At 43.3% G+C, this 12,643-nt stretch overlaps 3 non-coding genes across 3 annotated transcripts; all 3 read left to right on the top strand.

Annotated features, from left to right (window-relative positions):
• The first annotated feature begins 4,040 nt into the window (after positions 1-4,040).
• On the top strand, positions 4,041-4,113 carry Trnaa-agc (transfer RNA alanine (anticodon AGC)). The gene has a single exon. It is a non-coding gene; the product is annotated as a tRNA-Ala (tRNA).
• Positions 4,114-4,907: 794 nt separating this feature from the next.
• On the top strand, positions 4,908-4,980 carry Trnav-cac (transfer RNA valine (anticodon CAC)). The gene has a single exon. It is a non-coding gene; the product is annotated as a tRNA-Val (tRNA).
• Positions 4,981-9,852: 4,872 nt separating this feature from the next.
• Positions 9,853-9,925, top strand: Trnav-aac (transfer RNA valine (anticodon AAC)). The gene has a single exon. It is a non-coding gene; the product is annotated as a tRNA-Val (tRNA).
• Positions 9,926-12,643: the final 2,718 nt, after the last annotated feature.

Genomic DNA, 12,643 nt, shown 5'->3' with positions numbered 1-12,643 from the left:
TTATTTTTTTTTATTGAATGTTTCTGTGTGATGTAGTTCTTTGTACTACAATAATGTATTTTATTATTTAAAAAAGGCATCTTAACAGTTTGAATTACATATTATGAAGAGTGTTGGGAGTGTGTTAAAATGTCAGAATTTTGAATATTTTGATGATACCTGCAATATGTTGTCCTGAATCTCAAAAAGTAGCATGCCAGGAATCTATCTGAAAATTCTGAGAAACTTTGTTTTTGTAATTCTAAATTGTATCGGTGTTGGTGAATAAACCTACCGTGTGTGTGTGTGTGTGTGTGTGTGTGTGTGTGTGTAGGGGTAGAGTGGGGGGGCATAGTCAGGTAAAAGTAAGATTGGAAGAGGAAATGTGCTCCTGTGGTAGAGATTCTGAGATCAGTGCCATTGCTTGGAGCTGTCTACTCCCATCTTTCTACCAGCCCTGGTGTGGCTGGTCCAGGGGCAAAGATCTATGAATTGACACTCTTGTTCTCTAATGTGTTCAGACACATTGGTACCAGGTCTTCTGTTAGCATTATGCCTCCACTGTCTTAGAATTGCTATAGTTAAACATGGCCTGACCTGTTGAAAGGAGGCAGGTGAGCCTCCAAAATCCTTCCATCTTTGGATCTCTAAAGCAACATGATGGATGTTGAGCAATAGCCCTGCATTTAATTCCGTAGTCCTCATATCCATTAGGACGACTCCTAATATAATCTCCTCCTCCTTTTAGCCTGAGACTTCAGCCATTGTGAAACTGTAGTGAGAAATTCCAGACGTCACCACCTGCCTGGGGATGACTCATGACAAAATGCAACTTACCCTGTGATGTCTCTCTCAGGGACACAGTTTCAGGGACACTCTTCTGTCCCTTGAACAATTTCAGTATTAATGCTTCGTGACCTCAGAAGCTGACTGAAGATGGCATTATCCCTTCATCAAGACAACCATGTTTAACAAATGTGGAAAGGGAAATTATCTCAATTGTCCCAGCCCTCTGCTCCTGACCCCCTCCCCTCCCAGCCTCCCCTGCTCTATGCACAGCCCAATGTCCCGCCCTCACCCCATTCTCAGTCTACCTGCATTCAGTTTTGCAAGAGGAAACAATGTTGATTCTCCTGAAATGTGAACTGACCTCAGGGGTTACCCTCAAGTCTTCTGGGTGTGGAAGTGTGTTTCAAGGTGTTTCCATTGATTTAGATTCACTTTCTTCTCTGTGAAGTAAAGTATGTACACACATTAAAATCAAATTCACAGTGAAGACCCACATTAGAACTTTCAGTAGGAAAAGCTTAACCATCTCTCTATCAAATGGGAGGGGAAATTGTTGCAATCAAGTTAAAAAGCTTAGTGGGAACAAGCATTCTGTTTTTAATTTTATTTTGTTGTTTCACTTATTCTTTTGTTTGTAGAGATACATGGTATATTCCCATGACTATCCTGGAGCTGGCTACATAGACCAGGATGGCCTTTATATACCACAGTTCTGTATGTCAATTAACTCATTTATTTTATAGAATAACTTGTGTTCTACTCTCAAACTGGAAATAGACACAATTAAGACTTTTTTCTTTCCTTAAATTTACTTTTGAGACATGGTTTCACTATGCAGCTCTGGCTGACTAGGACTTCACCATGTAGACCAGGCTGACCTTAAGCTCACAGAGCTCCATCCCCCCCTTCACCCTGACTCCTCTAAGTATGCCCTGCTATCCCAGTGTTGAGATGAAAGTCATGTACCACCACACCAGACCCAATTAAGATCTCTATTACTTATTTCATAGTTTTATTTATTTGTTTATTTTTATTTATTTTTGGGCAGGGTCTCACTCAGAAAATCTGGCTGACCTCAATCTTCAGATTTTCCTGCCTCAGCCACTTCTGGGAACACAGATCTGGCTGCTACAATAGGGGAAGTTGATGAGGGAGGCCAGCCTCTTTTCTTGGTCTTGTCAATAAAAGAATTTAGAGAGAGACAGGGAGTCTAGCAAGCAAAAGTGTCCACCTACAAAGCTCAAGTACATGCTGGGTAGAAGAATGGCAACCTCGGTGGGGACTGAGGAATCCAAAACACAGTGAAACAGACAAATTCAGGTAGGCTTTAGCATTAGCACAGAGACTAGCAGCATTTCTAAACACTAGCAACAAAATGTCTGAGAGAGTGTCAAAAGTTCCAATTACAGTAGCTACAAAATAAAAACAACACAATTATCCAGCTATGAAGCATTTGAAATGATATGAAAGTGGAAAAAAAATGATAGAAGTTTCAGTTAAAAAAAAAAAACAACAACAAAACTAGATTCATCATACTATCTGACTCAACAATATATTCTACAAAGTTCTAGTGACAAAAACACTATGGTACTGACATTAAAAACATATGCGGACCAATGAGATGAATAGAGAACCCAGAAATAAGTCTTATAAATGTATAGTCAGTCCATTCTTCAAAAGGTTGTCAAGCCCCGGTTGGGGAAGGGATTAGCTCGTGTTTGCAATCCCAGCACTCAGGAGTCTGAGGATGGAGGACTGACAGGAGGTTCAGACAAGTTTTGCCTATACAGTGAGTTCTAGGCAAGCTTGGGATGTAGGGTAGAACCATTTCCAAGGAAAAACAAAACCTAAAAGAGAATAAAAATCCCAGAGCACAACAGGGAAGAATGCTCTCTCCAATGCACAGTATAGGGATAACTGGATATCTGCATGTATAAGAATGAAACTGAATACATCTCACACATCAGGTGCAAATACCAAGTGCATTGAAGACTTTAATATAAGACTTGAGACCCAAAACTATCAGGAGAAGGTAGCAGGGAAAGCATAATGGCCTGAGTCTGGCTGTAATTTTGGATGCAGTTTTAAAAGCACAGACTACCAACGCAAAGACAGAAACCCAAGCTTCTTAGCCTGAAACACAAACTTCTGCACAGACTGGAAACAGCCAGCAGAGCCTCAGGCTGCCTACAGAGTGGGAAACGTTTGCTGGGACAATCACACATCACATGAGGGTTTGCTGCCCTAATACACACCCAGCACCACAGCTAGAAAATAAATAGCCTGACAAAATGGAGCTAAGGACCGGAATAGGCATTTTTCAGAGAAGACACATGACAAACTGATCTATGAAAAATGTGTCCCGGGAATGGAGACTCAAAGCCCTATGAGGTATCCTACCAGAAAGAAGAAAGAGCTGGTGTTGGTGGGGTGTGGAGAAAAGAAGATGCTTGCTTAGTTTTGATGGGATGTAAATTATCACAGCCATTAAAGGCACTGGCAGAAAATTCCTTTAGAAATTCAGCAATTGATTGATGCACATTGCATGGACTCACGATTGCTCTGAGAAACTGGTTTCTCCGCATTCACAGCAGGGTTATCCCCAACAACCAAGATAGGGAATCAAGCTACTCTCCTTCAGTGGACAGATGAAAACACAGCGGACTCACATAGAACGGAAGCTACTCGGCCTTTCATAAAGCGGCTCTGTCACCTTCAACATCTGGAATGAAACCGAGGTCATGGTGTTAACCAGCCACCGGGGACAAGTTCCACAGGACTTCACTTATAGCGTGGAATCTGAGTGCTCGGCTGTCAGCAAGGTCACCAAGAGCGAGGTCACCAACGGCTGGGGATGGAGGAGGTCAGTCACCTTAGTTACTTTGCTTTAACCCATGATATAAGTCTATACAACAAATGCTATCATTTCAAAACAAGTTTTGAAACTAGGAAACCGAGGCTAATAGAGGTTTCTGTAGTGTAGTGGTTGTCACAATTGCTGGACACACGAAAGGTTCCCGGTTCCCCAGTTCGAAACAGGGTGTTTTGTTTGTTTTTGTTTTTTCTTTTTTTCCACTTTCTCCTTTGTTTTCAGACTTTCAGCTCAGTCCACTCCCTACATTTTGTAGCAGTTAGGACATAAGAATCTCGGCTCTTTGTTTCTGGCTTTGACTGTCTTGTTTTCCTGGGAATTAGATACACGGGGTAGCTTTGTGAGGACCGGTTTGATACAATAGCCACACAAAAACTTCCAAAAAAGACCATGTAGTGTCGGGGGATTAGCTCAAATGGTAGAGCGCTCGCTTAGCATGCGAGAGGTAGTGGGATCGATGCCCACATCCTCCAGTTGTCAATTATGTTACCTCCTACTGAAAATCTGGAAATGCAACTCCACTACATTGAGGAGTAAATTTCATTAATCGTACACTGTCCTGTATAAACTTAAGTACACCCTTGAGTTTCTCCCACACACATCGTTATTCTGTGCTAAATTTTAGCAAATGTTTTTAAGCGTCCCTATTTGTTCCTCCACTCTCCAGACATTGAGTCAGAACCTCTGTTTGCCACCACCATTAGGATTTCCCATTAACCCACCTTAACCCACGCCGTCCTGTGAGTTCTCTGCCGGCCTCTCTGGAATCTTTTTCCCCGGTCTATTTGCCCACTCTCGATTTCCCATTTCTAAGCTCTGGGATGGGGGTACGGCGAGGGGGGGAGGGCGCGACTTTCCTTAACTGATTAACGCATTGCTTTGTGACGTTTTGCATCACCTGTCCGGGCTCTCTCAAAAGCTCTCCAGCCTGGACAACATTCTCCTCCAGCGTCTCCGGGTGATCAGGCTCTTCCGTTTTCCTTTCCTTTCCTCCGTTTCACACACGCGCGATTCCCCTGCGATTCACGGTGCGTCTCCATGCGGAAATTCCTACTCCCGCGCTTCACTCTCGCTAGAGCTCTCTGCCCTTGGCGCACTGCCCAAGCCACCTCGGGCCATATCGCCTCTCCACTACGGCTTTTACCTTTAGCTTGGTTGCATTCTCTGCGGTTCTCTCTGCTCGTGTGGATCTTTAACTCCCGGATGAGACTTAGCAAGAGTGTGAAGTGTCTTGCATTGTAAAGTGACATTAGAGACACTAGGGCAGGTTTCCGTAGTGTAGTGGTTATCACGCTCGCCTCACACGCGAGAGGTCCCCGGTTCGAAACCGGGCGGGAACAGTGGTGTCTCATTTTTCAAGACTCTGAAGTTCTCAGATTTTCAATAGAGCCCACACCCTGAGGTACTCCTGGAGGTAGTCTCTCCAAGACTGTTATCATCGAGTGTTATTTGATACTATCAAACATCCTTTATACATATAATGCAATGGTGATGTTTTTGTCTTTCAATTTATTTGTGGGTGGATTATGTTTATTGATGTACATATATTGAACTATCTCTGAGTCTCTGGGATGAAGCCTTTTTAATCATGGTAGAAAAACATTTCATGTGTTCTTGGATCTTGTTCGCAAGTATTTTATTGAAAATTTTTGCATCTATAAGTGATATTGGCCCTTAATTTTTGTTGGGTCTTTGTGTGGTTTTGGTATCAGGGCCTTACATATCTGGCCTTTCATATTTGTTTTGTTTTGCTTGATTGGGGACTTCTATTTTTCTAGAGGTTAGGTATATGTCTAAATTGATTTTGATTTAACTTTGATAGGTCATATATACCAAGAAATTCATCCATTGCCTGTAAGCTTTCAATTTGGTGAAATACATGAAATACATGTGAAGTATGTCCTTATGAGTCTCTGAATTTCCCCAGAGTCCACTGTAATGTCCCCTTTTCATCTCTACTTTTGTTAATACGGATCTTCTCCTGAATATTATTTAATTTAGCTAAAAGTTTGTCAATCATATTGATTTTCTCAAAGAACTAACTAATTTCATTGATTCTTTAAACTGTTTGTTTCTATTTCACTGATTTCACCCTGGAGTTTCATTACTTCTTGCCATCTACCTTGCTGGGGTGCTATTCCTTCTTGTCATTGTCTAGAGCTTCCAGTGCAACACTGTGTCACTGAGTTACTATTATGAGATCTCTCCGGTCTTTTGATGTAGTCATTTAGTGCTATGAAGTTACCTCTTAGAACTGCCTTCCTTGTGTCCAACAGGTATGGGTGTGTGGTGCTTTTATTTTCATTCAATTTTTAAATAATTTATTTTCTCCATTTTTCATTCAGTAGCGAGTTATTCAGTTTCCATCACTTTGTATACTTTCTGTTGCTGTTGACATCCAGCTTTAATTCATGGTGATCAGGTAGGAGGCAGAGTTTTTCAGTTTTCTTATATCTGGGAGAACTTGCTTTGTGTCCTGGTATGTGGTCAGTGTTGGAGCAAGTCCCATGAGTTGCTGAAAAGAAAATGTGCTCTTTAGTGTTCAGCTGGCATGTTCTGTAGATGTCTGCCAGGTCCATTTGACTTATGATGTTATTTAACTTCAGCATTTCTGTGGCTTCTATCTGGATGACATGTCTATTGAAAGTGGGGAGTTGAAGACATCCATTATCACTGTGTGTGAATAAATATGTGATTTTAGCTGTGTAGTATTTGATGGGGTGTACCCTTGTGTTTTGCGCATAACTGTTTATAATTTCAACATCTTCTTGGTGGGTTATTCCTTTAAAGACTATGTAGTGTCCTTCCCTATCTCTTCTGGACAGTTTTGGTTAGTGGTCTATTTTGTTTGATATTAAAGTAAGTACACATTCTTGCTTCTTGGGCCCATGTGCTTGGAATTCATTTTTCCATTCTTTTATCCTGAGGGGATGTATATCCTTGATATTGAGGTTTGTTTCCTGAAAGTAGAAAGATGAATTCTATTTTCTAATCTAACATGTCAGTCTATTATCAATGAGCAATGTTTATTGATTCCTGTTTTTTTTTTTTTTGGTTAGGATGTGACACACACCCCCACACACCACCCACCCACCCCCGTTTTGATGAACTGTTCTGGGATTATTTTTTCCTTGTGTCTTTTTGGATGTGGCTAATCTCCTCAGACTGAAGTTTTTCTTTTGTTTTGTGTAGAACTGGATTAGTAGGTAGAGATCACTTAAATTTGTATTTCTGTCCCCACTGATTGTGGTTGATAGTTTTGCTAGGTGCAGTACTATGGACTGGCATCTGTAGTCCCTCTGAGTTATGGAACTTCTGTTCAGGCCCTACTGGCTTTCATAGTGTTCACTGAGAGTCAGGTGGTATTCCAGTGGACACATGCTAATGTGGATCTTCTCCTTGTTTGTTATTTAATTTGGCTAAAAGGTTGTCAATCATGTTGGTTTCCTCAAAGAACTAAATCATTTATTCTTTGAACTGTGGACAGAAGTTTCTGTCCCACCCTGTCCTCAGTCATCAATCCCAAATAAATACATAGAGGCTTATGTAAGGAGTAAGGTTTTTTCCACCCGCTGCAGGTCTTATCCCACCGCCGCCAGCCCCAATTAACACACCTAGACTCTGTATTTGATATAATGTTGTTGGCCAGGTACTAGTTTCTTATTGGCTCTGTCTTAATTATTAACCCATTTCTGTTAATCTACATATTTCCACATGGTCTCACCGGAGAGCCGGCTGGCTTCCTGCTTTCTCCAAACTCTCCATCTTGACTCCTCCTTACTACTTCCTCTTTCCTCCTTGTCTCCTAGTCCTGCCTATCTTGCTTTCCTATTGGCCAACAGTGCTTTATTCAGTAACCAGTATGAGAAACATATTTACAGACTGACATCTCCCATCAGGTTTATATAATTTTTATGAACTATTTGGCCTGCTTGCTCAGGCTTCTTATTGGCTAGCTCTCTTAATTATGAACCCATTTCTACCTCCCCATGGTCTTGGCTTACTGTTGATGCCAGGTTCTTTTGCTTTTCAGCAGCTACATGGCATCTCCCTGACACCACCTACTATGTTTCTCTACCCGTTTGGATTTCCCACATGGCTAAATCCTGCCTGTTCATTGGTCGAAACAATTGTATTCATCAACCAATAAGAGAAACATGTATTCACATCATACAGAAGGACATTCATCATCACCTTTTTAAGACTGACCTTTTCCCCTTAAAATTTTTAATATTGTTTCTTTGTTCTGTATACGTAGTGTTTTGATTATTATGGGCACTTTCTTTTCTGGTCCTGTCCATTCGGCGTTCTGTATTCTTGTATTTGGAGACATCTTTAGATGGGGGAAATTTTCTTCTATGATTTAGTAAAAAGTAGGACAAACATGGTACTCATTTATAAGTAGATAGCTGTGAAGTAAAGGATAATCATGCTGCAATGCATAGATCCAGAGATGCTATGCATTGGTGAGCTCAAAGGGGGCATGGATAGATCTCCTAGGAAGTGGAAAGAGAATAGATTTTTGTGGGTTGACAGGAATGAACAGGTAGTGGTGAGTATGGAGGAAAAGAGCCCTGGGTGGGGAACTATTGGAATTCCAATGCATTTCAGCGCAAGGTACAACCCTAGTGCAATGGGAACTCCCAAGATTTTATGAGGGTGACCCTGGTGAAAACTCCTGGTAGTGAGGAGATACCGAGACTAAACAGGCCATCTTCTGTAACCAGGTAAGGATTCTAATGGAGGGATTGGGATATCACCCCACCCCAGCCACAAAACCTTCACACATGGTGCTGGGAAAGGAGCTGAGAGTTCTACTTCTAGATCCACAGGCCGCAGAAAGAGAGAACGAGCCACTGTGCCTGGATTGAGCTTCTGAAAGCTCAAAGCCCAACCCCAGTGGCACTCTTCCTCCATTAAGGCCAGATCTGCTACCACAAGGCCACAGGTCCTAATCCTTTGAAATAATGACACTCCCTATGAGCTTTTGCGAGCCATCTTCAATCAAATTACCATGTTCATTCAACTGTTTGTTTGGTGAGCATTCATTCAGATCCTTATTAATTCAGATCCCTGAACATATTCATAATGGCTCTTTTGAAGTCCTGGTCTTCTGCTGCAGTTTTATTGCATTTCTAAAGCCTATTGCAGTAAGGGTTTCTGGCTTCCTGGGGAGACATGACGTCTTGCCTGTTCGTGTAGGCAATGGAGATATGATATTTGGTGTATTTTTTGGGGGGTAGATATCTTGATCAGGTCCTTGTAGGATGGGTATTCTGTTCTTTGGTTGCTGCTGACCACTCTGGATACTAGGCAAGTGTGGTAGCTGTGGGGGTTACTAGCAGGGAGGACTTCTGTGGGTGGGTACTTGACACAAGAAAATGGAGATCTATGAGAAAAGGCTCACAGGGGTAGTGGAAAAGAACTAAGGAGAGTCTGGATCCCCACCAAAAGACAATGTCCCCAGGGTGGAGTAGGAAGGAGGGACTCCTGTATTTCAGCCCAGTGAGGCCAATGGAAGTCCCTGGAAAAGGGGGTTCTGTTTGTCATTGGCTGACACAAAGGAAGGGAAGGCTGACAGGATTCACAGTAAAGAGTGTGATTATTGACCATGTACGGGTATTTGCATGCAGTGCCCCATGTAGCCAAAAGAGGGCGACAGATGCCCGAGTATAAAATGCCTATGAGTCGCCATGTGGGGGCTGAGAATCAAAGCCAGGTCTCTCCAGCAGGACAATCCCTTTAGAAATTGAAAATAGATCCACAGAGCCATCGCTCTAGTGGACACGTGGTCACAGTAGTAGAATGAAGTAGTTCGGCGACATTTGCTTGTTCACTGAAACGGATCCCTGTCTTCTGAGATTCTCACCCCTTCACATCCACGGAAAGATGATTCCGAGGATTATTCGCGGGAGGATTAATATTATAAAGCAGGTGTGTTACTCGAAACCAAAGAAGCTTTGGACGTTGTGTTAAGTGAAGTGAACAAATCACGAAGGAAAAACTCTTCAGGACGTCCTTACAGTGTGGAAACAGCGTTCATCTGACACTAGCAGAGTAGAGCAGGGACATGAAGGGCTATGAAGGTGGTAGTCACCTTAATTATTTTGATTCATCCAGCCTGTGATAAAAGCATCTTCAAAGAATGCCATCATCGAACAATTTACGTTGAATATATGTCTCCAAACTAAGAAAACATTGTACTGTCAGGGGTTTCCGTAGTGTAGTGGTTATCACGCTCGCCTAACACGCGAGAGGTCCCCGGTTCGAAACCGGGCGGAAACAGGTTCGTTTTATTGACACTATTATTTTTTCAGATTCTCAGTTCACTCTCTAAGGTTTTCAGACGTTAAGGCAAAAGAATCTTTCTTGGCTCTACGAGTTTTTACTTGACTCTTAGTTTACCCGGGCCATAGATAAAGCAAGAAACTGTGACCACCAGTGGATTCCCCGGGCATAAAAGAAAGCACAAACAAATCGAACAAAATAAGCAAATAAAGGGGAATTAGCTCAAATGGTGGAGTGCTCGCTTAGCATGTGAGAGGTAGTGGGATCGATGCCCACATTCTCCAGTTGTTACTTTTAGACCTCCACTCCCCTTAATGACTAGAAGTACACTTTGGGTTCTTTGACCCTACCTGTACCCGTCACTGTCATACTCAAAAGTATGAGTTTTGGGGCTCCCTTGAGCACCCAGTCTTCTGCGCATCTATAACAAATGATTGTGTAACCAGATGCAGACTTTCTCCTTAAACCTCTACACCCTATTCTTTGCTTTAAGTTCTCTGGAATCTTTTCCCAGGGCTGTCTAAGCCTCCCAGGCCGAAAGCATGGCACCGCCCTGCACTGCCACCTACAGCATCCGGTGTCAAACCTCCACGCGGCCTGAGTGGGACATAGCTCCCTCACCACTAGTATCTGTTTCCCTTGTCTAGGCTCAGTGAAAAACCGAGAATTGCATTGCTCTGACCATTTGAGCCATCTGCCCTGGTTCTCTCTGAAGCTCTCCAGCATCTACAGCGTTCTCCTCGAGATGTCTCCGAATGTCCAGGCTCGTCCATCCTCCTCCTCTCAGTGAGTTTTATATGTGCGTGTTTCCTGTGAAGTAACACATTTGTCTCTACCTTCAGAAGGTAGTGTGGAATGCCTTACACCCTATGTCTGCCTTCTCCCAGAAGTTCTAACTGGGAATGCTCCCTGAGATTCCTAGTCTGAAAAACAACCACTGAACCCTCTACGGACACCTCCTCCACGGAAGCTGGAACATTCTGGGTGGACCATCTTTGACCTGTATGTATTGCGTGGACTATCTAACCCGAGACATTCCCCGTGGAACATCCAGTCCTAGATGGACTCTCTTCTGTTCCAGAATCTGAAATGATATTGCGGACAGTTGTTTTTTTCTGGAAGAATGAAGCAGCAGACAAGCCTTGCTTGGTCCATCAATAGGAGACTCGCTCTAGATAGCAGTGCCTTGGAGTTGAAGGCCAAGTCCGAGGCCTTAAGACAGCATAAAAAGGACAGTAACTTTTAGGCTACAGCCTAGTGAGGGTGAGGAGAATGGATGCTGGTGGCAGAAGGGCAAAGCTCCGGCTTCCGGTTCAAGGGCACAATCTGCAGAGTTACCTCTGTACATCAGTTCCTCACGTGAGAAAACCTCCAACCCATGTAAATAAGACAACAGTGTCTGGGCACAGGGCTCAGGGTCTGGGTACAGGGCTCATTTGCAAGCTCCTCTGGCACAGACGCAGTCCAGGATAGGACCTGCTGACTTTGGGTCTGGAGCTGAACACTTTGCTCTCTTTCCTCCAGAAGTTATGATGGAAAGCACATACTCAGCTGCTCTTTCCCTGCAGGAGAATTTCTTCCTGCCTCCTAGACAAGAATGCCAACCTTGTCTGGAACTGTTCTGGCAGAGACCCAGAGTGATAGAGCCCCAGCTCTGGGCCAGGAGACTACAACCAGGAGCCCAGACTACATTCAAGGCTGTGGAGGGTGGGAGATTAGAAACTTGGTGTGTTAATAGGTGAGTTGCTGTGGAGACAGGCAATGACAGGGTGACAGGCGAGCTGGGGCAGTGAAAGAACTCATTCTTTGCTTCTCAACCTGTTTTCCAATTGCTACTTCCCAACTCTGAGACCCCTAGAGAAATACTGAATTGCCCTAAGCCTTCATTGCATGGGGAAGGGGCAGGTGTGCACAAGTCCCTTTTTTTGTCAAAATGCAACTGCATTCCATGGAATACATTTTAAGAATCTTTCAGAGTGAGTAGGGACATATGGAACTTTTCAGTTTTGGGATTATAAGGGAAAATCTGTAGATGTGTAGACACAGACAGATGCAAAGGACACAACAGGATAGTGTAGACAGAGCACAACCTTGAGTACCACATACTTGCTTTTCAGCGAAAGGAGAACCTGCTGTGTTACTTTTCAACACAGGAGAGCAGGAAAGACTCCTGAGGAAAGAGAATGTCAGAGCTGTGAAGCAAGTGTGAAGACAGAGGCAAAGGGCAGGGGTAACTGTCCCTGCACCCTCAGTTCAGACGGTCTTGTTCAGATGAAAACCAGAGGGTGTGAACGCCATCATTCTATGTATGAGATGCTTCAGATTCAACACTAGCCTGTATGGTGTAACCTCCAGGTGATGCTATGGTCTTTAAAAGCTGCACATGGAGGCAGGTGCCTGGAGACTAAGACTTAACATTTCTAATGTGAAGTTGCAATGGAAGGAGCTATTTGAGTGCAACTGCAGGTCTGTCAGTCTCCTCACTAGAAGACCCTGAAAACCAATCTGAGAGAGAGGAGTCCTCTTTCTGTACCCAGGGTCTGTTACATGCTTGTGCAGCAGGTCCACGGAGGGTGACAAGGAACAATTCCAAGTCATATCTGAAAAAATAAAATCGTAACTGCTGATGGTGATCATGTTGGAATCAGTTCCTGGCTGATTGGTCAGATGGGTAGTGAAGAGATTCAGGCCACATTGGACACTGCAAGTATACAT

This window comes from Phodopus roborovskii, unplaced genomic scaffold (genome assembly GCF_943737965.1).
Source record: "Phodopus roborovskii unplaced genomic scaffold, PHOROB, whole genome shotgun sequence".
NCBI lineage: Eukaryota > Metazoa > Chordata > Mammalia > Rodentia > Cricetidae > Phodopus > Phodopus roborovskii.
This window is presented reverse-complemented; position numbering and strand designations above follow the sequence as displayed.